Consider the following 24,814-nt stretch of genomic DNA (forward strand, 5'->3'; position numbering starts at 1 on the left):
TTCAAAAACGCTGTGCTGACGGTGCGGATTTTTCCGCGCGGTTTTGCTGCGGTTTACAAACCGCAGCATGTCAATTGTTTGTGCGGATTCCGCAGCGGTTTCATACCTTTACCATAGTAGAGGTGTGAAACCGCAGGGCAAAACCGCAGGAAAACCGCAGGTCACTTTACCTGCGGTTGTACCTGCGTTTCCGCTCGGAAAAACCTGCAGCGGAATCCGCAACGTGTGCACATAGCCTTAGGGTATGTGCACACTTTGCGGTTTCTGCTGCGTTTCCGCAGCGTTTTTGGCTCTGCAGAAACGCAGCAGATTCTGATGCGTTGTACAGTACCTTTATTTCCTATGGAAATAAAAAAAAGCTGTGCACATGCTGCGTTTTTTTCCGCGCGGTTTTGCTGCGGTTTTCAAAACGCAGCATGTCAATTGGTGCAGAAACACTGCAGTTTTACACCTCATCCATTATGAGGTGTAAAACCGCAGGGCAAAACCGCAGATAAACCGCAGCACTTTGTCCTGCGGATTTCCTGCGGTTTTCTCTACAAAATCCGCAGAGACAAAAAACTATGTGTGCACATACCCTTAAAGTGAACCTCTCACTAGTTTTGGTGGAGAAGAGATACGGCCACCACCTTTCAGGGCTGATATACAGTATTCTATAATGCAGAATATCTGACCCCAACCCGACCTGTAAGAGAATAAAAAGACCTTTTATAATCGCCTGCGGGGCGATCCGGTCCAAGGAGTGTCGTTTTTCTTGGTCCGTTGCTTCCCATCTTCTTGCGATGCCATCCTCCTGCTTGCCGTTGTGTTTCTCTTCTGTAAGGATGGCTTCTGCTTTGTCTCGTTCTCCGATTGGCTCAGTAGAGTCTGATATGTATCTTTCTCTTCTTTGCCATGTAAAAAAAATGCAGCGTCTTGCGGTTCTAGCAAACTGGATAGGTAGAAATCTCAAACCTGCTGTTTTTTTTTTTTTTCTTAACTCCATGTAAACTAACCTGCGATGCATGTCTGAAATCAAGAACATGACTGGTTTTCTTGCAGGTATTCTTGAAAAACCGCATATGCATGTAACCGCACATGACTGTATCAATAAAGTTTTTTTTCAAAGCCAGCAACCAAAAAGTATATAAAAAAAAAAAATGAAAAGCCGCTTTATTTAAAACATGGCATACTCAAATGGGAAAAAACTTTTTTTTTTAATGCGTTTCCACTGCTGTGTCAATATAGTTTTGTTAAAGCCAAAAACAAAGCAGCCTAATTTTAATACATGACCTACCAAAAAAACGAAAAAAAAAAAATGCAGCATCAAAAGTGCGATAATACATGTAAAAAAATCGCTCTCAAAAATGCAATATAATACGCAAGTAACCTAACTTGCCTAATAGGTGCAAAAAAATCTGCAACATCAAAAACTCTGCAAATACTCATGGCTGGAGCGTAGCCTTTCTGTTTCATTGCAGCGTGCTTTGTAACGTGGCCGAGTGCAGAGCAATTAGCGTGAGTTGTCATATAAACATTAATCTTATGACACAACATCTGCTTAATTACCTTCCAATTTCATCTTCAGTTTCTTGTCTGATACAGGGGAAGTAATGAAGTAAACAACCGCAGCAGCAGAAGGATGTTATCACCCTTGTTAGCAGAGCCAAGGAATCTGCTCAGAGTGCAGGACCGACTACAAAAGAGAGGTTATGTGACACCCAAATGTTTCCTGCTGCCAAATTTCTTGCCGAATTTAGTTAACCAGTTTCTCTGTCTTTCTTCTGTTGCTCCAAAAATGATGGCAGAAATGGATTTGTTTTGGACTTCAGGATCAGAATTTATTGATGGACTTGCAGGGGGCTCAGAACCATCTCTCCAGCCTGCTCTTATTTCATGTTAGTTGCATATTTAGACTGAGTGGAGCAGAATTGATATTTAGCTGCAATTAACCTCTGCACCGACCCAAAGACTTGCATTGACGATTTTGATCTGACATTCGGATCAATGTCGGACATGTGTCTGAGACTTTGCATGATCCACTTGGTCCAAGGACATAATCGGACTTGTGGACAGCACCATAGGCTATAATAATCTTTATATAGTGCCAACTTATTCCACAGCGCTTTACATTTCAGAGGTTCATACAAGTCCTTCTCACAAAATTAGAATATCATCAAAAAGTTAATTTATTTCAGTTCTTCAATTCAAAAAGTGAAAGTCATATATTATATAGTCATAACAAACAGAGTGATCTATTTCACGTGTTTATTTCTGTTAATATTCATGATAATGGCTTACAGCCAATGTAAACCCAAAAGTCATTATCTCAGTAAATTAGAATAATTAGCAAAAAACACCTGCAAAAGGCTTCCTAAGCGTTTAAAAAGGTCCCTTAGGCTGTGTGCACACGCTGCGGATTTTGCTGCGGTTCCGCAGCGGTTTTGGCCGCTGCGGACCCGCAGCAGTTTTTGCTGCGGTGTACAGTACCATGATTCCCTATGGGAATCAAAAACCGCAATGCAGAGGGTGCGGAATTTTCTGCGCGGATTATCTGCGGTTTTCAATCCGCAGAAAGAATTCACATGTCAATTCTTTCTGCGGATTCTGCTGCGGTTTGCCATCTCCTTTGAGGAGATGAAAAACCGCAGGACAGAACCGCAGAGCAATCCGCAGGTAAAACCGCAGGTCTTTTGACCTGCGGTTTCACCTGCAGATTTTACAGAATCCGCGTGGATGAATCCGCACCTAAATCCGCAGTGTGTGCACACAGCCTTAGTCTGTTTCAGTAGGCTCCACAATCATGGGGAAGACTGCTGACTTGACAGATGTCCAGAAGGCAGTCATTGACACTCTCCACAAGGAGGGTAAGCCACAAAAGGTCATTGCTAAAGAAGCTGGCTGTTCACAGAGTGCTGTATCCAAGCATATTAATGGAAAGTTGAGTGGAAGGAAAATGTGTGGTAGAAAAAGGTGCATAAGCAACAGGGATAACCGCAGCGTTGTAAGGATTGTTAAGAAAAGGACATTCTATAAAATTTGGGGAGATTCACAAGGAGTGGACTGCTGCTGGAGTCATTGCTTCAAGAGCCATCACACACAGACGTATCCAGGACATGGGCTACAATGGTCACCATTCCTTGTGTCAAGCCACTCATGACCAGTAGACAACGCCAGAAGCGTCTTACATGGGCCAAGGAAAAAAAAGAACTGGACTGTTGTCAGTGGTCCAAGGTGTTGTTTTCAGATGAAAGTAAATTTTGCATTTCATTTGGAAATCAAAGTCCCAGAGTCTGGAGGAAGAGTGGAGAGGCGTACAATCCAAGCTGCGTGAGGTCTAGCATGAAGTTTCCACAATCAGTGATGGCTTGAGGAGCCATGTCATCTGCTGGTATAGGTCCACTTTGATTTTATCAAGACCAAAGTCAGCGCAGCCATCTACCAGGAAATTTTAGAGCACTTCATGCTTCCCTCTGCCGACAAGCTTTTTGGAGATGGAAATTTCATTCTCCAGCAGGACTTGGCACCTGTCCACACTGCCAAAAGTACCAATACTTAAGGTACTGTCACACTTAGCGATGCACCAGCGATCCCGACAACGTTATTATGACCCGGTCAGGATCGCTGGTGCATCGCTAAGTGGTCGCTAGTGAGCTGCCAAACAGGCAGATCTCACCAGCGACATAGCAGCGGTCGCTACTTACATGTCAGACGAGGCGATGAAGAGGTCCTCCCGCCCGCGTCCACGCGTCGCTCGTCGCCACAGCAGGAAGCCCAGCAGGAAGCTGACGATGAGGAACGGCCCAGGCCGTTCTCGTGCGATCAGCGATAACCAACGGGGAGCCGGTCGGAGGTAAGTATGACATAGCGATATCGCTAGCAATATCGCTGCTACGTCACAAAACCAGTGACGTTATAGCGATATTGCTAGCGATATCGCTTAGTGTGACGGGCCCTTTAGTTTAAAAACAACCGTAGCACTGTGCTTGATTGGCCAGCAAACTCGCCTGACCTTAACCCAATAGAGTATCTATGGAGTATTGTCAAGAGGAAGATGAGACACCAGACCCAACAATACAGACAAACTGAAGGCTGCTATTAAAGCATCCTGGGCTTCCATACAGGGCTGTGGAGTCGGAGTCGGAGTCGGTGCTCATTTTGGTGGAGTCGGAGTTGGAGTCGGTATAAAATGGACCGACTCCGACTCCTAAAATATATAATAAATTGGGTACAGTAATTCAATGCAGGATGTGCTGAATATTTTTTCATAGGAATTTGGGAAAGTTATGAAATGTCCTATAAATGGCTGTTCTATTCCTGATCTAAGGCTACATTCACACACAGCGTTTTTCCTGTGTTTTTTGAGGATACGTTTTTCAGCTGCAAAAGCTGATCATCTTTTTAAAAAACTGCATCACCTGAAAGGTTTTTGAGCTCATAGATAATGTTTTCAATAGCAAAAGCAGATTAGAAATCTGCTCTATCTATCCATTTATCCATATCTGTCTATCCATATCGTATCTGTACCAAAAAGAATGAAAACCGGGTAGTACACCAATATATATTCTATTCTATCTAAATATCTTGATTATTGGATCATAAAAATGATTAAATGTCTGAGGTTCACATTGTACTACAATAAATTTTTCACTTAAATATAAGCAATATGTGTGGGAGTCGGAGTCGTGGAGTTGGAGTCGGAGTCGGTGTAAGGGAAATTGAGGAGTCGGAGTCGCAGGTTTGGCTTACCGACTCCACAGCCCTGCTTCCATAACACCTCAGCAGTGCCACTGGCTGATCACCTCCATGCTACGCCGCATTGATGCAGTAATTGATGCAGAAGGAGCGCCAACCAAGTATTGAGTGCATTTACTGAACATACATTTCAGTACGCCAACATTTCGGATTTCAAAATCATTTTTCAGTCTGGTGTTATAAAGTATTCTAATTTACTGAGATTGGCTGTGAGCTATAATCATCAACATTAACAGAAATAAACACTTGTAATAGATCACTCTGTTTCTATATAATATATGAAATTCACTTTTTGTATTGAAGAACTGAAATTAACTTTTTGATATTCTAATTTTGTGAGAAATACCTGTATATGATAGTCATAAGTAGCAAAGTTAAAGACAATACAATAATTAAATTAAAGTTAATGACTACCCTGCCTGTAGGAGTTTACAATCTGCAACGAGGTGGGGGTGACACAAAGTACAAGTGCTTATTTACGATGATGGTCCTGCCATCTTGAGGAAATGGGAGATAAATGAAGGCCGCATGAGCTACGTGTAGTCACCAGCCAATATTTGTAGTGCTTTTGAGTGCGTTGGAGTTTGATTGAGAATTATTTTCAGGGAAATAGTGACTGGGCTAGATATAAAAGGACTTCGATTAGGGAATGTGATAGACCACCCTAAACGTGTTTTTAGGGAGCTCCTAAAACTGTGTAAGTTGTGGTTAGTCCTAATTTCTTGGGGTAGAGCATTACAAAATTTGTTTCAACTTGGGAGAAGTATTGGACCCAGGAGTGGGATTACTGTGGATGTTAGTTGAAAGTCGCTTACAGAGCATAGAGAAGAGGCCGATAAACAGAAATGACGGAGGAGATGTGGGGGGTGCTGCACTGTGGAAAGCTTTGGTGGTGAGAACAAGCAGTTTAAATTAGATCCTATAATATATGGTCAGCCAGTGCAATGACTGGCACAGAGCGGAGGTGTCCAACTAACGATTAGCTAGATAGATGACCCTGGCTGCTGCATTAAGGATGGACTGCAGAGGGGAAAGTTAAGTGATCAGGAAGCCAATTAATAAAGAATTGCAATAGTCAAGGTGGGAGTGGGTCAGGGTGCCAATTTTGTTTTGTTTCCATGGAGAGAAAGAAGCGGATTCTAGAGATGTTCTTCAGGTGCAAGTGACCAGAGCGGGCACGAGATTGTGTAAAGGAGGTGAAGGAAAAATTGGTGTCAAAGGTAACACCCTGACATCACGCATCAATACTCAACGTGTGCAAGTGGCCTTAGAGTGAACCTGTCAGCAGGATTGTTCTCCTTAAACTACAGACCGTGTCAGGCAGGCACCATTATACTGACTAAAATTATACCTTGGTTGGTGAAATCCTTGTTGTTGTGGTTTAATTTGTATTAGCAGTTTACAGTTAATGAGATTGTCGTGTTCTGGGAGGGCCTGTGGGCGTGAATTTATGTGGTGTTCTGCTTAGATACTCATCTGTATGGGCTTATGACAGGTCACTGCATACTGCATAGAGTATTGTGTGGGGGAAAAAAAAATTAACATTCATCACACAGGCTCCGGTACTTTAGCATGATACAATGGCTAATATGCATATATTCGTTTTTGATTTAGTCATATAGTGTTGTGGAGAGAAAAAAATATCTTCATCAAAATGGCAGTGGCGCTTGCTTTGTAGCATCTGTCGCATTCCATTAGATGCTACCGCGCAAGCACTGCTGCCGGCTCCATTTTGCTGGGGAAAAAAAAAATTTAATCCGTCAAAATGGTGCTGCTGTTGGCCAAATAAATTTTTTTTGTCTAGTAAAATGGTGCCTGCTCAGTAGCATCTATTATGTTCTGATTGATGCTACTGCGCAGGTGTCTTGCGCCATCCCTTTAGCAAGATGGAACCTGCGCATTAGCAGCTATCAGAACATGATAGATGTTACTGCGCAGGCATTGGTGCCATTTTGATCAAGATATTTTTTTCCCCCATCATAGCGGTGCCAACCTGACAGTGTCTGTAGGTTACTGAGCAAAATTCTGCTGAGCGGTTCACAGACGATCTACCGACACGTTCTGGTCAGTCAGAGGCCGAATGAACACACTTTTGGACTCTGTCTGCTGCCTTCCTGAGATTTACTATAGGCTAAGTGTGGACTTAGGGTATGTGCACATGGTGCGGATTTTACTGCGGATCCGCTGCAGATTCGCAGGCATAGTACAGTACAATGCAATTCAATCGGTTTTCAAAACCGCAGTGCACATGCTGGGGATTTTTCTGCAGTTTTAAATCCACAGCATGTCGATTCTTTTTGCGGATTCCGCAGTGGTTTGACACCTGTTCCATTGTACACTTTACCTGCGGTTTTACCTGCAAATCCGCGCGGAAAAATCCGCAGGTGAATCTGCACTGTGTGCACTCACCCTTAGCCTTATATGTGTTTCACATCAGTTTTATATGTCAAATATGCCTTTATCTGACCAGTACTTTTTTTTTACTGTGAAACTGAAGGAAATACTGATAAGGAATACATAATCCATAGCTCACCACCTTCACAACAGTATTTGCAAAGACTCTTAATACTTTAGTTTTGGGTACAATAAAGCCGAATCTTGAATGATTTCTTCCATTGTTTCTCCAGTTCCTGTGCAGACCTGAGCCTCTGCATGGTATAGTCTACTCATGGTGTAATATAATAAAGATACAAAATGATAGTCTGAATTAAAAATGCTTTTTGTCTTCTGTGAGGACACAGCATTTTATCTTAATTAACCAGATATCCGTTTTCGGTAAGCCAGGAGTCATTGATTATTTATCTACCATATGTTGACTTTTGAATTTGTGGGTTTCTTTCTGGTTGTTCAAGAAAACCGACTTTTGTTTACACATGCCTGTATTATTGACTTGTAAGTTGATTTTTAATGTAACCTATTGTGCTGTCATCCTGGATGACTAGAGACACAGGACAATTGAACAAAGATATTTGCTGATATGTTGATTACACATTGTCCAGGCCAGCTAGCTTGACTTGCAAAACAGAGGAAGAAAAATTATGCAAATAGATTAAATAATTAAACAATATGATCTGATCTGGTCACCATTTCTCCCCCCCCCCCCCCCATTTTTTTTTTTTCTTTTTTGCATTGCGTTTTTCCGTGCATTTTTTCAGCATGCATTTATTTTTGTCTCTTGTTGGGGTCTCATGCTATAAATCAAGTTGCTTTGTTTTTGATACATCCCGGTATTTGGATTGGTCAAAACATTTTTTTAAATAATTATGTATGAATTACATGCATTTATGTATTCACATTGAAGAAATGCACTAAAAACGCATGTGTACTTTTTGCTTGTGGATTTTCCTCATTTAATGGGAAAATCTGCACAGAAAACTCGGTGTACTTGCAAGAGAAATTGACACGCTGCGGATTTGAAAGACACACCACAGGTCAGTTTACATTTGTTTTAAAAAGTAAAGTGGACAGGAGATTTTTTATAAATCCCATCCACTTTGCTGGAACTGTAAGACACTACACTTTTGACGCAGCCTAAGGCTACATTCCCACGATAAGTATTTGATGCAATTTTGATATTGCAGATTTTCTGCATCTATTAGGTAAATTATTTACTTGCATTTTATTACATGCCTTTTTTGTCTCCTTTTGATATGTCATGTTTCAAATAAAACTGCTTTGTTTTAGATACTGCCAGTTACTTGGCTTTCATAAAACTTTAATAGTCATGTTCAGATTACATTCTTTTTTTAATGTGTTTCCACTTCAGGATTGCAATTGAAAACGCCTTTTTAATCCGCAAATAAATCGCACTAGAAGTCTAGTGCCACCTATAGGAAGTAACAATCCTAGAATTTGGTTTTGACTTTTATCATGTGACAAGGCTCGTTAAAGGGTCGATATTGACTTTTAGGATTGATACTTCCTGCTAGGTGGCACTAGAGTTCTAGTCTTCTTCCTCTCTGAAGAGACAATTTGCATATTTCTCAGAGGATCATTGCGGCTTAAAGTTTCCTCGGCTTGACATGTCGCTCTCCGCAAGGAGAAAAATTACCCCATGGATCTCACCCAGCCCAACCAGATCACACCCTTTGTGTTTCGGGGTGCTGCCCCTCATCAGTGCAGTGTCTGCAAATTGAGGTTTTGGTTTTTATCTTAAGTCATGTGACAAGGCTCATTAAAGGGTCAATATTGACTTCTAGGACTGCTACTTCCTATAGGTGGCTCTGGAATTCTATTCCTCTTACTCTCAGAAGAGACAATTTGTAAATTTAATAAAACACTGCAGGTCATCTTACACAGCTTTTTGAAACCCACAAAAAATTGCAGTATCAAAAAATCACCAAGTATGGTGAGAAATCTTGGGCACTTGGACTAAGAAGTTAAACTAACAAGAATATAGCTAGTTCAGAAAAAAGATGGATGTCCACTGTAAAACACAGCCTAGGCCTGATTATGTGTAGAGCAGGATCAGCTCCTGAGCTCGCTCTATATACTCCTTACTCACATATTCTCACTGGTTTACCATGACAGAGGAGTCAGAAGACCGAAGAGTCTGATTTCTCATACTCCTTCAATGTTTAGAAGCACTTCAATTTAATATTAAATGGTGTAAGTTTCTTTTAGCAACACAGGGGTTTATCTGCTCAGTTGAGACCTCCTGGAAACTTTTCCTTTCTCCAATATAATCTGGGCCTTGGCTAGCACTCATTGTCAGAGCTAGCTTTTGCTCCATGACTGGAGTTTGTTGGTGGTTATTATTGGAGAAGGCGTTTGGTGGATTTATCTGTGACTGTTGCTAGGTTTTTTTGTGTGATTTCCTTTCTTCTCTTACTCTGGTTTAACCCCATCCTCCACTCCCCGGTGCATTCCTTTGTTGTCTGTGTGAGTATAGTTCTATGTTATTTTTCATTATCCCTCTTTGTATTACCTTGTTAGTCTGTTTAGTGTATCATGATACACTACTACTTCCCAGGGGAAGGGTACAGATTGAGGGCTGATTTAGGTGCTAAGGCAAGTTGCGTGCCCCGGGCATCTTCACCGTCAGAAGTAATTTGGGGGACTGGGCGAGCTAGGTCAACCCTAGGGACACGGGACACCCGACAACAGAGTTGTGACACATATGATCTAAATATGCATCACTTGTCCCCAAGCTTTAAACAGATTTGCCATCTATATTGCTTATGTCACAATGTCTTAAGTAGTTGTTTTCATCATGGCTGACTCTGGGACCCTGAACTTATGGAAGCAAAGGGTCTCTTGATCCCTGATCTGCTTAGTGAAACAGCGGCTGAATGGAGAGGTGGCTACATATTTGTCTTTCTCTGCAGAAGCCTGGCTGAGCCAGGGAAGATCCTAATTCTTGTATGAATATATTCAAATTGCCCTCATTTCTGAGTCCTTCTATTATTGTCTTAGGTCACAGAAGAGCATTTTAATAATTTTTGAAAGTTTTAAACCTAAACACTGTCTAGTCCCGAAGGGTCATTTTAGGCATCATGGAAATTTGGCAAAGAAAAGAGAAATTCAGTGACTTCCTTTCTTGTCATATCCTTCATATTTCTCAGCATTTGAGTCTATATTCTTTTTTGTCTATTTTTTTTCTTTGCTTCTTTTCATTGATTAGTAAAGATGGACTCTGAGGATGACAAAATATCTGCTTGCTTATGTACTGTAAGGCTGTGTTCACACAGCGTTTTTTTTTTTTTTTCGCATTTTTCCCGCGGATTTACCAAAAAATCTGTTCAAAAAACGCTTAAAAGAAGCTTCCCATTCATTTTAATGCATTTTGCACTTTTTGTGCATACTGATGCGTTTTTTTTACCGCGGACAAAACGCTTCGCAGTAAACGCAGCATGCTCATTAATTTCGCGGTAAATTCCGCATTTCTGGCTATTTTCTATGTGTCTGGGGACGCGCGGAAAAAATCGCAGCAAAAATTGCGGCAAAAACGCACAAAAATCGCACGTTTTCTGGGAAGGAGTCCTGTTTTTTTGCAGAAATTTTCTGCATACGTGTGCACATAGCCTAATGGTTACTTACAAACAATTAGTACGGTAATATAATAAGCCAGAAGAAATGTGCTGATCTACATTCGGCACAATTGATATTTCAGCATATCCAGAAGCAGAAGTATCAGATTTCTGGCCTATGGCATGTTTTAAATTATAACCAGCTTTTAAGAACCTTTTTTTCCAGTATACTCCAACCTTGCTTCTAAACACTGCTTTTTTGTTCATTTATTTTTTTCATATATTTTTTGCAATGTTAATAGGAATGCTGGGTTATAATTTTTGTACCTCCCTAGAACTTTATGGTGTTCTCAATAGCACTGTGTGTAGATCGCATTGAATGTTAATCCATCTTACAGGGAATCTATCCGTAAGATCCACCCTCCTAAGCTGTCTATAAGGACATGCAAGTCATAGAAAGCTGAAGAAAATGATACCTTTATATCTGCGATCTGATGTCTTATTGTTAAGATCCATAGGCCGGACAGTGATAGTAACATAGTTATTAAGGTTGAAGGGAGACTTTAAGTCCATCTAGTTCAACCCATATCCTGTCCTAACTTGCCCTAACATGTTGATCCAGAGGAAGGCAAAAAAACCCCATGTGGCGAACAGTAAGCTTCACATTGGGGAAAAAAATTCCTTCCCGACTCCACATACGGCAATCAGACTAGCTCCCTGGATCAACGCAATATTAAGGAAACTAGTGTATATACCCTGTAATATTATACTTTTCAAGAAAGGCATCCAGTCCCTTCTTAAATTTTATTAGGGAATCACTCATTACAACTTTATATGGCAGAGAGTTCCATAGTCTCACTGCTCTTACAGTAAAGAATCCGCGTCTGTGAGTATGCTTAAACCTTCTTTCCTCCAGACGTAGAGGATGCCCCCTTGTCCCCGTCACAGGTCTAAGAGTAAAAAGATCATTAGAAAGGTCTTTGTATTGTCCCCGCATATATTTATACATTGTAATAAGATCACCCCTAAGTCTTCGATTCTCCAAACTAAATAACCCCAAGTGTAATAACCTGTCTTAGTATTGCAGACCCCCTAGTTCTCTAAACCTTGGTTGCTCTTCTCTGCACCCGCTCCAGTTCAGCTATGTCTTTCTTATACACCGGAGACCAGAACTGTGCACAGTATTCTAAGTGTGGTCGCACTAGTGACTTATATAGAGGTAAAATTATGTTCTCCTCCTGAGCATCTATGCCTTTTAATGCATCCCATTATTTTATTTGCCTTTGCAGCAGCTGCCTGACACTGGTCACTAAATGTGAGTTTGTCGTCCACACATACACCCAGGTCTTTTTCAGTGACAGTTTTGCCAAGTGTTTTACAATTAAGCACATAATTATACATCTTGTTCTTTCTACCCAAGTACATGACCTTACATTTATCCCCATTAAAGCTCATTTGCCATTTATCAGCCCAAGCTTCTAGTTTACATAAATCCTCCTGTAATATAAAATTGTCCTCCTCTGTATTGATTACCCTGCAGAGTTTAGTGTCCTCTGCAAATATTGAAATTCTACTCTCTATGCCCCCTACAAGGTCATTAATAAATATGTTAAAAAGAAGCGGGCCCAATACTGACCCCTGTAGTACCCCACTGCTAACCGTGACCCAGTCCGAGTGTGCTCCATTAATAACCACCCTTTGTTTCCTATCCCTGATCCAGCTCTTAACCCACCTACACATATTTTCCCCTATCCCCATTGTTCTCATTTTATGTATCAACCTTTTGTGTGGCACCGTATCAAAAGCTTTTGAAAAGTCCATGTACACCACGTCCACTGCATTCCCTTGGTCCAGTCCTGAAATTACCTCTTCATAAAAGCTTATCAGATTAGTCTGACAGGAACGGTCCCTTGTAAACCCATGTTGATATTGGGTCATAAGGTTATTCTTCTCCAGATACTCCAGTATAGTATCTCTTAGAAAACCCTCCAGGATTTTACCCACAGTTGAGGTTAAACTTACTGGCCTATAATTTCCAAGTTCAGTTTTTGTCCCCTTTTTGAATATTGGCACCACATTTGCTATACGCCAGTCCTGTGGTACAGACCCTGTTACTATGGAATCTTTAAAGATTAAAAATAATGGTCTATCTATGATTGTGCTTAATTCCTGCAGTACTCGGGGGTGTATCCCATCCGGGCCCAGGGATTTGTCAATTTTAGGGCATATGGGCATACAGGTGATAGAATGGATAAACTAGTCCTACCTGTATGCCCATATCTCTTCAGTCTTGTTGATAAATCATCTTTCTTTATGCTAATGTTTTTTCCAGACTCTGGGGTGTGAGGTGCCTGGAAGAAATCGCTGCCTCCGGTCTTCATTAGCGTACCACCCTACATTAGCATACCACCCTTCATTAGCGTATTAATAGGTTAAAACATGTCCCAGGGGATGAGAGACTCGCTTTAATCTGTGAGGTGGTGCCCCCCCCAGTATGTAAAGTGCAGTTAGACATAGTTTTGTCAGATGTGATCATATGCGGCACACATCTTTCTCAAGCTTTTGAGTTGGAAAGTTTGACACTTTTTGTGCCTACATACGGTAATAATATACTGGATTCTGGAGGCATAAAGCAGTTGATATTGTTTCTAATATTGGTGCAGAATTGCCATGGGATCACTATGCTATAGAGGCCCCATCTAAAAACTAGCATCCTAAATGCCATTAAATGGGTGGAGCTGTGACCACCTTTGTGTTGGCTTTTGAAAAGTGCATCTCATAAAGGTTGAAGAAGACTAGATTTTTGCTTGATGCAAGTTCCGAAATTATGTATTTTCTATCTAAAGCATTGCAGACTGTCTTCTCTTTGTGAAATAAACATGTTTTATGTGCTGTAAACAAGTACAGTCACTTTCTGCATTTAGATTCATAGTGACTGTCTGTATCAAGAACTGATGGCGGTCTGGGACATGGTTAAAGTAACATTAACCCCTTAAGCCCCAAGGGTGGTTTGCACGTTAATGACCAGGCCAATTTTTACAATTCTGACCACTGTCCCTTTATGAGGTAATAACTCTGAAACGCTTCCATGGATCCCGGTGATTCTGACATTGTTTTCTCGTGACATATTGTACTTCATGTTAGTCGTAAAATTTCATTCAAATAACTTGCGTTTATTTGTGAAAAAAACGGAAATTTGGCGAAAATTTTGAAAATTTCACAATTTTCCTACTTTGAATTTTTATGCCCTTAAATCACAGAGATATAGCACACAAAAAACTGAATAACATTTCCCACATGTTTACTTTACATCAGCACAATTTTGAAACCAAAATTTTTTTTTGTTAGGAAGTTATAAGGGTTAAAAGTTGACCAGCGATTTCTCATTTTTGCAACACCATTTTATTTTTATGGACCACATCACATTTGAAGCCACTTTGAGGGGTCTATATGATAGAAAATACCCAAAAGTGACACCATTCTAAAAACTGCACCCCTTAAGGTGCTCAAAACCACATTCAAGAAGTTTTATTAACCCTTTAGGTGCGTCACAGGAATTTTTTGAATATTTAAAAAAAAATGAACATTTAACTTTTTTTCACTAAAAAAATACTTCAGGTTCAATTTTTTTTAATTTACCAAGGGTAACAGGAGAAATTGGACGCAAAAGTTATTGTGCAATTTGTCCTGAGTACGCCGATACCTGATATGTGGGGGGGAACCACTGTTTCGGCGCATGGCAGACCTCAGCAGGGAAAGAGCGCCATTTGACTTTTTCAATGCAAAATTGGTTGGAATTCAGATTGGAAGCCATGTCGTGTTTGGAGAGCCCCTGATGTACCTAAACAGTGGAAACCCCCCCCATGTGACCCCATTTTGGAAACTAGACCCCCCAAGGAACTTATCTAGATATGTGGTGAGAACTTTGAACCCACAAGGGCTTCACAGAAGTTTATAACGTACAGCGGTACAATTAAAAAATCATATTTTTTCCACAAAAATGATCTTTTCACCCTCAATTTTTATTTTTCCAAGGGTAACAGGACCCTAAAAGATATTGTGCAATTTGTCCTGAGTGCGCTGATACCCCACATGTGGGGGTAAACCACTATTTGGGTGCATGGCAGAGCTCGGAAGGGAAGCAGCACCATTTGACGTTTTTGGCTGGAATTGAGATCGGACACCATGTCGCGTTTGGAAAGCCCCTGATGTACCAAAACAGTAGAAACCCCCCATAAATGACACCATTTTGGAAACTAGACCCCCCCAAGGATCTTATCTAGATGTGTGGTGAGCACTTTGAACCCCCCAGTGCTTCACAGAAGTTTATAACGCCCGTGCGTGAAAATACAAAAATCGTATTTTTTCAACAAACCTCTTTTAGTACCCATTTTTTTTATTTTCCCAAGGGTAACAGGATAAATTGGACCCCAAAAGTTGTTGTTCAATTTGTCCTGAGTACGCTGACACCCCATATGTGGGAGAAAACTACTGTATGGGCACACGTCGGGGCTCGGAAGGGAAGTATTGACGTTTTGGAATGCAGACTTTGATGGAATGGTCTGCGGGTGTCATGTTGCCTTTGGAGAGCCCCTAATGTACCTAAACAGTGGAAACCCCCCACAAATGACCCCATTTTGGAAACTAGACCCCCTAAGGAACTTATCTAGATGTGTGGTGAGAACTTTGAACCCCCAAGGGCTTCACAGAAGTATATAATGCCCAGGCATGAAAATAAAAAAATCGTATTTTTTCCACAAACATGATCAAATTAGTTTCCAATTTTTTTTATTTTCCCAAGGGTAACAGGAGAAATTGGACCCCAAAAGTTGTTGTCCAATTTGTCCTGAGTACGCTGATACCTCATATGTGGGAGAAAACTACTGTATGGGCACATGTCGGGGCTCGGAAGGGAAGTAGTAACGTTTTGGAATGCAGACTTTGATGGATTGGTCTGCGGGTGTCATGTGCGTTTGGAGAGCCCCTGATGTACCTAAACTATTGAAACTCCCCACAAGTGACCGCATTTTGGAAACTAGACCCCCCACGGAACTTATCTAGATGTGTGGTGAGCACTATGAACCCCCAAGTGCTTCACAGAAGTTTATAACGCCTGGGCGTGAAAATAAAAAAATCATTTTTTTCCACAAAAATGATATTTTTGCCCCCAATTTTTTATTTTCCTAAGGGTAACAGGAGAAATTGGACCCCAAAAGTTGTTTTGCAATTTGTCCTGAGTAGGCTGATACCCTATATGTGGGGGTAAAACACTGTTTGGGCGCATGGCAGAGCTTGGAAGGGAAGGAGCACCATTTGACTTTTTCAACGCAGAATTGGCTGGAATTGAGATCAGACACCATGTTGCATTTGGAGAGCACCTGATGTGCCCAAACAGTGGAAACCCCCCAATTATAACTCCAACCCTAACCCCAACACACCCCTAACCCTAATCTGAGCCCTAACCCTAGCCCTAACCCTAATGGGAAAATGGAAATAAATACATTTTTTTAATTTTATTATTTTTCCCTAACTAAGGGGGTGATAATGGGGGATTTGATTTACTATTTATGGCGGTTTTTATGTTTGGCAGCTGTCGCACGCTAAAATACGCTTTTTATTGTAAAAATAGTTTTTGCATCACCACATATTGAGAGCTATAATTTTTCCGAATTTTGACCCACCGAGTCATGTGAGGTCTTATTCTTTGCGGGATGAGTTGACGTTTTTATCGGTACCATTTTTGGGCACGTGACATTTTTTGATCGCTTTTTATTCCGATTTTTGGGACGCAAAATGAACAAAAACCAGCGTTTCATGAATTTCTTTTGGGGGGGTGCGTTTACACCGTTCCGCGTGCGGTAAAATTGATAAAGCGGTTTTATTCTTCGCATCGGTACGGTTACAGCGATACCTCATTTAGGTCGTTTTTTTTATGTTTTGTCGGTTTTTTGCAATGAAAACAATTTTATATAAAAAATAATTATTTTTGCATCGCTTTATTCTGCGAGCTATAACTTTTTTTTATTTTTTTGCGGATGATGCTGTATGGCGGCTCGTTTTTTGCTGGACAAGATGACGTTTTCAGCGGTACCATGGATATTTATATGTGTCTTTTTGATCGCGTGTTATTGCACTTTTTGTTCGGTGGTATGATAATAAATCATTATTTTTTGCTTCGTTTTTTATTTTTTAAGGGGTTCTCTAAAGGGGTTAACTCATGGGACAGTTTTATAGGGCGGGTCGCTACAGATGCGGCGATACCAAATATGTGTACTTTTATTGTTTTTTTTTTTATTATTTTCAAAAAATGAATTTATTGGGGAATATTTTTTTTTTTTTTTTTTTTTAAATTATTTTTACACTTTTTTTTTTTTTTTTTTACTTTATTACATAGTCCCAGGTGGGACATCACTGTCCTGTGACAGATCGCTGATCTGTCACATCACAGATCACTGTGACAGATCAACAATCTGTCACAGGCAGTTCTGCAGACTTTCTCATGCCTGCGCTTTGCAGGCAGTGAGGAAGTCAGCTCCCTACAGGCCCCCGAAGGCCCCCGTCGCCATCTTGGTTCCGGGGGCCTGTAGGGAAAGAGCCCCCGGCAGCAGCGCTGCACATTGCGCTGCCGTGGGGGGCTCAGGGAAGCACGGAGGGAGCCCCCTCCCTGCCGATGCTTCCCTTTAACTCCCGGTACACCGCGATCGTGTTTGATCGTGGTGTACAAGGGGTTAGCGTTTCGCGGGCGGTCCGTGACTGCCCCTGACACATTGTGCCGGGTGTCAGCTGTGATAATCAGCTGACACCCGGCCGCGATCAGCGGCGCTCACCACGTGGGCGCCGCTGATCGCATTAGACGTATTATCCCGTCCTTGGGAATTAAGTCCCAGGGCACATGGACGGGATAGTACGTCTAATGGCGGAAAGGGGTTAAATCAGATTTCACCTCTCAAACTATTTCTATGTGGACAAAAGCTCTTTCAAAGACAAGTCCAGCAATACAGGTACATGGCCAGTCCGCTCCTCTCTTACTGAAGAATCGGCTCTTAGATACCCGCTGTTTACCTTGGAAACCAGCGTCGCTGATCGCTGGTCTCTCGCTGCCACATGATGCGTGCTGGCCAGCAGGAGACCAACGATCAAAAAATGGCCCAGGACGTTCGAGCGCGATCAGCGATACCCGGCAGGGGGGCCGGTCGCTGATACATGTCACACACAGCGATGTCGCTGGCGAGATCGCTGTGCCGTCACAAAATCAGCGATCTCGCTGGCGATTTGTGTGACGGGGCCTTAAGTCACACAGCGTAGAGGCTGTCAGTCAAACAAGAAGATGCAAGAAGTTGCTTGCGTTGAGAAACATGTGATGGTGTCTCCGCGGCTTCTGTTTTGCATGTTTTGCATATTTCCCATAAGGGATGGGGGCAGTGCTCTAGAATCACTGCGTTGAGAAACACGTGATGGTGTCTCCGCAGTGTTGGATGTTGATCTCCATGAGTTCATTCATCCTCATTTTTCACAGTCTTTTACTAGGCATTGCTCCTACCAGCCAGTTTCCTACTCCCCACTGATGAGGGGCAATACCCCGAAACAGCTGTCTGTGGATGGATACCATGTTTTGGCATAGGTGGTTTCCTTCATTGGAGACTGCCCTTCCTGTGGTGGTTCCTTCCCGGGGAAAGACCTGGCTGGTCATTGCTTGCGTTGAGAAACACGTGATGGTGTCTCCGCAGTGTTGGATGTTGATCTCCATGAGTTCATTCATCCTCATTTTTCTCAAACAAGAAGAGGCAGAGCTGGCCTGGGAGTAGAGCTGGAGTGACAGAGGTTCCTCAGCATCATTTGCATATCAATTCAAATGCTGATTTCTGAGTAAGGCCTGTTTCACATTTCCGTTTGTTGCCATCAGTCAAAATCTGCCATTTTGCAAAAAAAAAACGGATCCGCCATTTTTTTTTTTTTTTTTGCAGATCCGTTTTTTTCCCATTGACTTGCATTAGCGGCGGATTTTGACGGATGGTCATCCGTTGGATCCGTTTTTTGACGGATCTGCCATAATTTTGGCGTCCGCTGACTTGAGTTGACGGACAATGAAACGTTTTTTTGGCTGCATCAAAATGGCGGATAGCAACGGATCCGCCGCTATCCACCATTCGTTATAATGGTCGCCAATGGGTGGCGAATCCGTTGCCAACCGTTTTTTCATGGAATCCGGCAACGGATCCGCTTTTTGACACTGAGCATGCCCGGAAGAACTTTCTTGCCAGAAATTTAACCCCAAACTCCACTCTGGCGGCGGAAAATCCCTCTCTCCCTCTCATCTCCCTTTAAATTTCATCACCTTGCCTCCAAAAACGGATCGGTCAAAAAACGGATCCTGTGACATCCATTTGTGGCAAAACGGAAACATCCGTTTTTCACACCCTGGCGGATTTGGACTGACGTCAAAAAACTGAAGTGTGAAACAGGCCTAATGGAGATATGAACTAGCCATGTAAGTGTATTGCTGGGTTTGTCTTTGAAAGAGCTACACAATTTTATGGAAATTCAGGCGTTTACCACCTGCTGATCACTTCTGCCTTTGGCTTGTGGGCTGATCTATCTTTCATCTTGCTGCAGACAGGGCACAACAGGGAACCTTCTGCTGCAGCCAGTTTTCTTAAGGCCCCTTTACATTTAGCGATGCACCAGCGATCCCGACCACGATATGACCCGGTCAGGATCGCTGGTGCATCGCTAAATGGTCACTAGTGAGCTGCCACACAGGCAGATCTCACAGTGACGCAGCAGCGGTCGTTACTTGCCCTTCAGACGCGTCGATGATGACGTCCTCCCGCCCGCGTCCATGCGTCACTTGTCGGCGCCAGCAGGAAGCAGCCGCTGAGAAATGAACGTTGACGATCTCGCGCGATCAACGATAGCCAGCGGGGGAGCCGGTCGGAGGTAAGTATCACATGTAGCGATATTGCTAGCAATATCGCTGCTGCGTCATAAAATCGGTGACGCTTTAACGATATTGATAGCGATAACGCTATGTGTAAAATCCCCTTTAGGCTATGTGCACACGTTGCGAATCCTGCTGCGGATCCGCAGTGTTTCAGGCTCTGCTGGTCTGCAGCAGTTTCTGCTGCGTTGTACAGTATCATTGTTTTCAATGGTAATACCAAAAACGCTGTGCACATGCTGCGGATTTTTCCGCGGGTTACAATCCGCAGCATGTCAATTTTGTGCGGAATCCGCTGCGGTTTCACACCTTCTCCATTGTAGAGGTGTGAAACAGCAGGGCTAAACTGCAGGCTAATCCGCAGGTAAACCGCAAGTATTTTGACCTGTGGATCTACCTGCGGATTTCTAAAAATCCGCAGCACTTCCAACTACGTGTGCACATAGCCTTACAGCGAGACACTGGACAGAAGATGTCTGAGCTCCTGAGACTCAGAATATTTCTTCATATATTTCTCAGTTTTAATTCTAATGTGAAACAAGAGTCTGAGAAGAAAGAACATAAAGGAAGGGATATTTTTTTTCTGTGATCACTTTGTTTATTCTTCCTTTTAAATATTGAGATAATTGAATTATCACCCGTTCTAGAAGGCATAAGAATGGCATATAGAACTCGCTTGCTTGACATACATATGCCAGTACCTTTATGTATTCAGCTGTGTATCAAAGGAAGCAAATTCCTCTTCAGAATAGGAAACTATTCTGTATTGCTGAAGACTCCGGACAATCCATCTTGTGTCATAATGAGTGTCAGCAGCATCTGCCCATGGAGAGGCTGTATCCGGGCTCCTGAGGGGCACAATTGCCTCATACAGTTTTAATGTTTTAAATAGAGCAGAAATCCAGTGGGTTGGATTTGGCAAATGTTTCCTGCTCAGTGTTAGCAATTACGGCAATTTGATGACAGCTTGCTGCTTGACATTCATTTAACAAGACATGATGGCAGAACCAGCGCAGCGCTCCATCCCTCACGCCCAACTAAGACAGGGTATGTAAGGGGAATGGCAAGAGCCATGTAATTGGTGTGAACTCTTTCTTGCTCTCTGAGTCACTAATTATGTTATTTTTTTCTGTAAGCATGTAACATTCGGGCCAAGTCTCACTACACACTGCCAAGCCATCCATTGTCAGTCAGCAATGCATCCTGGTTTTTTTTTTTTTTTTTTTTTGCTGCTTAGTAATGTCAGAAATCCTCAGGTTGAAATGGTGTCAGCTCGGCATATGAGCTGTCCGATGACGTCCAGCGCTCACCCTGAGGACTCGTCCTCCGGAGCTTCTTTATGTTGTAACCAGGTCACAGAATGGAACACTCAGCATTTATCAATACAGAAATCTGCTCTGAATAGCACATTGCCACGTCCAACTACTGATGAGGAAATTCCTGCAAACACCATAGTCGCCAGTAAGTGAAGCTGCTTCGTAGTGTTTATATCCTTCTTCTGAAGCCCACAGATCATTACCACCTGTAATGAAGAGAGTGACCCTCATCTTCAAGTGCCATCTTGTTCAGTGGATTATGTTAGCTATGGCAATCTGAAAAGGTTTTCTGCAAAATAATAATTATTTAAAAAATAGAAGTGCTCATATATTGGGTGCAGAATTAACAGACAAGTGAGTATTTTGACCAGATCATCATTTTACTCATAAATCACCAAACAAGACACAGTTGCGATACTGGTGGAGTCCGATGGCCGAAGAAGCACGAGTAGTGTACAGCAAGCGGTGGTAGAGATTCTTGGGCGTAGCAGTGGGAGTTGGAGACACAATTTGGAGATTAATATGAACAGTCTGGGTAAGACAGTTCAGGAGCTGGGGACTGGAACTAGACTATTGCTAGACACAATACTCAAGCAGTGAGTGAGGGATCCATGGGGCTTTAAGTAGGCCCAAACAGGAAACGAGATGGCTTTCACTGGGTCAGTGGTAGCCATATTTGCAAATGGCGATTTCAGAGACACAGTCAGTCTCCAGTGTTAAGGAGTGGATGTGCAGCACAATTTAGCAAAGTGAATAATAGCACCCACTAGTGATCAATTTCCAGAAGGACAACCGAATCCTGACAGCCTTGATATTTCATTTTCTGTGTCTTGTTCAGTGGTGGTTAGTTTCAGCCCTCTCTACCTCGGCCATGTCTCTGAGCACCTTGTACTTCTGGACCCCCAGGGAGGCTGTAATTCTGGAATATGGCAGCACTAGAGGATAATGGGTTCCTGGTCGCTTAACTTTGATTCTTCTTAACTCTTTGGTGATTTAAGGTGCATCTATTTATCTCCACGTTTTTTGGGTCCCTGTTGAGTATTTTCAGTAAGTCTTTTGATGGTTCTGTGAACACATTCCAATATCTTAGTAATTTGAAAAGTGCTGCTCTGTAGGACTTGTAACAGTGTTTGGCCTTTTAGCGTTGGGTAAATCTCTTTTTGGCCCAAGCTGCCTAATAATTCTGCACACCTTGATAAAGGGTGGTGATATCCTTTGGCTACACCGTCCCTCATTACACAGATACAAATCACCTGATCTGCTTCATCCAGTAAGCATTCAAGTTTATACGACTTGGAGATGGAAAATCTGCATAAAAACGATGATATCATCAAAATGCTCACTTATAATAATTCTGCGCACCATGTAGTTTGAATTTATCAATTTTCAAAATACAAAGTAAATGAACAAAAGTAAAATCTAAATCATATGACCATTTTGGTGTGACTGCCCTTTGCCCTCCAAAGCTATATAATTTCTCCTTTTGTATGCTTACACACAGTTTTTGAAAGAACTCGGCAAGGAACATCTTGTAGAATTAACCACAGATCTTCTCTGGATGAGGGCGTGAAGGAAAAATAGGTTACACCAAATATTGCTTTATTGTAGATTTTTCTATTGATCTTATTCTAAAAAAAAAAATGCAAAGTGAATGAACAAAGTATTAACACTTCTATTTTTTGAGAGGATTCGTTGCAGCATTTTTTTCCCACGCCTGACTAAAACTTTTGAACAGAATGATTTTGTGAAAAATAGTTGACCACCAATGGGAAATTTATAATGTTTTTTTTTTAAGGGTTGTAATGGCTTTCTTAAAGCCTTTGTTAAGCCTTTAGCATCTACAGACTCCTCAATGGGATGTCTGCTTAGCTACATGCTGTTACAGCACCACTTCAGTGTTTTTGGGTTTTTTTTTAATTGCATCGCCGGAGTGGTGCTTTAAATGTACGTTCCATGCCCCCTTTCTCATACTCTCTTGCGTCTCTCCGGTCGGTAAAAAGTGACCAGCTCGTGTTTCATGGAGCGTGCCGGAGGTCACTTTTCACTACATCTGTATGAGAGCCTCATCATAAAATGATACCTTGATATTTGCGATCTGATGTTTTATTCCAGAGAAATCCACTTTTTTGTTTTATATGTAAATGAGCTGTTAAGATCTATGAGTGACACATGGATCTCCCTGAGAATCTGCCTCCATAGCTTAGTTTAAATGAAAAGATGCATTACCAGTGTGAGACATGTAATCAGGAGAGCATACTGTCAGTCATTATATGTCTCACACTGGTAACAAAGGAGGCATTGTGCTCTGCAAAGCTCTAAAACCCCCAGGAGATGATGGCGGTAGTCTGAAATCATATGTAGATCATAGTTCTCCTGCTTTGAATGTTGCTTGCATGAACAAAAGGGAAAGGACAAAGATTGACATTTCTGGGTACTTGGTGAATTAGTATTTACCTTTAAAATAATTACCTGCATCTATGAGTTTATTTCTTTCCATCGCATTTTTCTTGTGTTCCCAAAAGAATTTGGTTTTCCAGAGTCTCTTACCAAGAATCTGTTTACAGTGTGTCTTAAAATAGTATCCATCTCCTATGATTATGTCCAGTCCTTCATAGCTTTTTGTTTGGGAACTCTTCTTACTACTTTACGCTCGAAAAGCTTAGAGCTTGGTAAGTGCTTTGTATCCTAAACAGGATTTGAACTTGAAAGCCTGGCACGTCAAAGGGAAAAATGGTAAAAAGTAATGAATATGTAAATAAATGCTTTAGAAAGCCCACTTCAGTCATAAGTCAGAGCACATTGTCCTCTATCCTCTTTTTTCTATTACTACGTTGCAATCTGCATTGATTTATTTTTCCGATGCTGCTGGGAATTGTCTGGACTGTTGCTATGGTTGGAGGAGAAACATACACATCTTACACTAGCAGTCAATGGAATAGGCTATGTCTGTGACCGGGACAAAACATGGCATGTTAGCGCCACTAGCTCTGAAATGAGCCTTTAGTTTCTCCATGAAAATATCCACCTGCTTCTAGCAAGTTCCACTGAGGCTCCAAAGGGAGGCATCAAGACTGTGTAGTTCTAATTATGTGTACACTTTTATTATGGGGCAGGAAGAAATTGGGAAAGCAGAAAGCACCCAGGATTTGATAAGAAATGTGCTTTTGCTTCAGAGGTAAAGTTATATTGGGAAAAGAAGGAAGGCCCAATTATGAGGACTGTTTGATACCTATCATTGACTATGTATACATTGTAGATTGGAGCATATATACATGCTTAACATCTTCTGTGAATAATGTCCTGCCGATAAAATACAAACTGCATTGGGAATGTTAGAATTCAAGAAGTCTTGGTAAAAAAAAATAAAAAATTCCCTAAATTAACCTGGTTATGTATGAGATGTAGTGCAAATGTTCTGATACACTTATCGATTGCCGTGTACTCCTGTATCCAGCGCCACTGCAATCTTCTTTTGGGTGAGCAGTCCTCTTCTTTTGGGTGAGCAGTCCTCTTCTTTTGGGTGAGCAGTCCTCTTCTTTTGGGTGAGCAGTCGTCTTTTGGGTGAGCAGTCGTCTTTTGGGTGAGCAGTCGTCTTTTGGGTGAGCAGTCGTCTTCTTTTCCGACTCACATTGAACGCTGTGGTGGAGGGTAGGGATAGCTGATTGACTATAAGCCAATGGAGACACGGAATGAGACGTACATTGTGAAAGTAACTTCTGGTCCACACACAAAACCCTGCGTGATCTGGCACGTCTGTCTTCATATCACATGACCAAGAAGAGGATCAGAGCAGCGCTGGATACTAGGGAAGATAACGTTTAGTAAGTACTTAAACTAAATCTCATGCAAAATTAGGC

At 41.9% G+C, this 24,814-nt stretch overlaps 1 protein-coding gene across 5 annotated transcripts in view; it reads left to right on the forward strand.

The window, feature by feature from the left end:
* Nucleotides 1-24,814, forward strand: part of PDE8A (phosphodiesterase 8A) — a 523,736-nt gene that overhangs the window by 251,018 nt on the left and 247,904 nt on the right. Inside the window, exon 2 of one of the 5 annotated variants that reach the window (XM_073568519.1) lies at nucleotides 1,585-1,688. The exons of the other annotated variants lie outside the window; for them this stretch is intronic. The gene's annotated coding sequence lies outside the window, so the exon portion shown is untranslated. The remainder of the gene's footprint in view (nucleotides 1-1,584; nucleotides 1,689-24,814) is intronic. 5 annotated transcript variants of the gene reach the window in all.

The sequence above is a fragment of the Dendrobates tinctorius genome, unplaced genomic scaffold, assembly GCF_039654945.1.
Source record: "Dendrobates tinctorius isolate UK_male_01 unplaced genomic scaffold, ASM3965494v1 ptg000022l, whole genome shotgun sequence".
Lineage (NCBI taxonomy): Eukaryota > Metazoa > Chordata > Amphibia > Anura > Dendrobatidae > Dendrobates > Dendrobates tinctorius.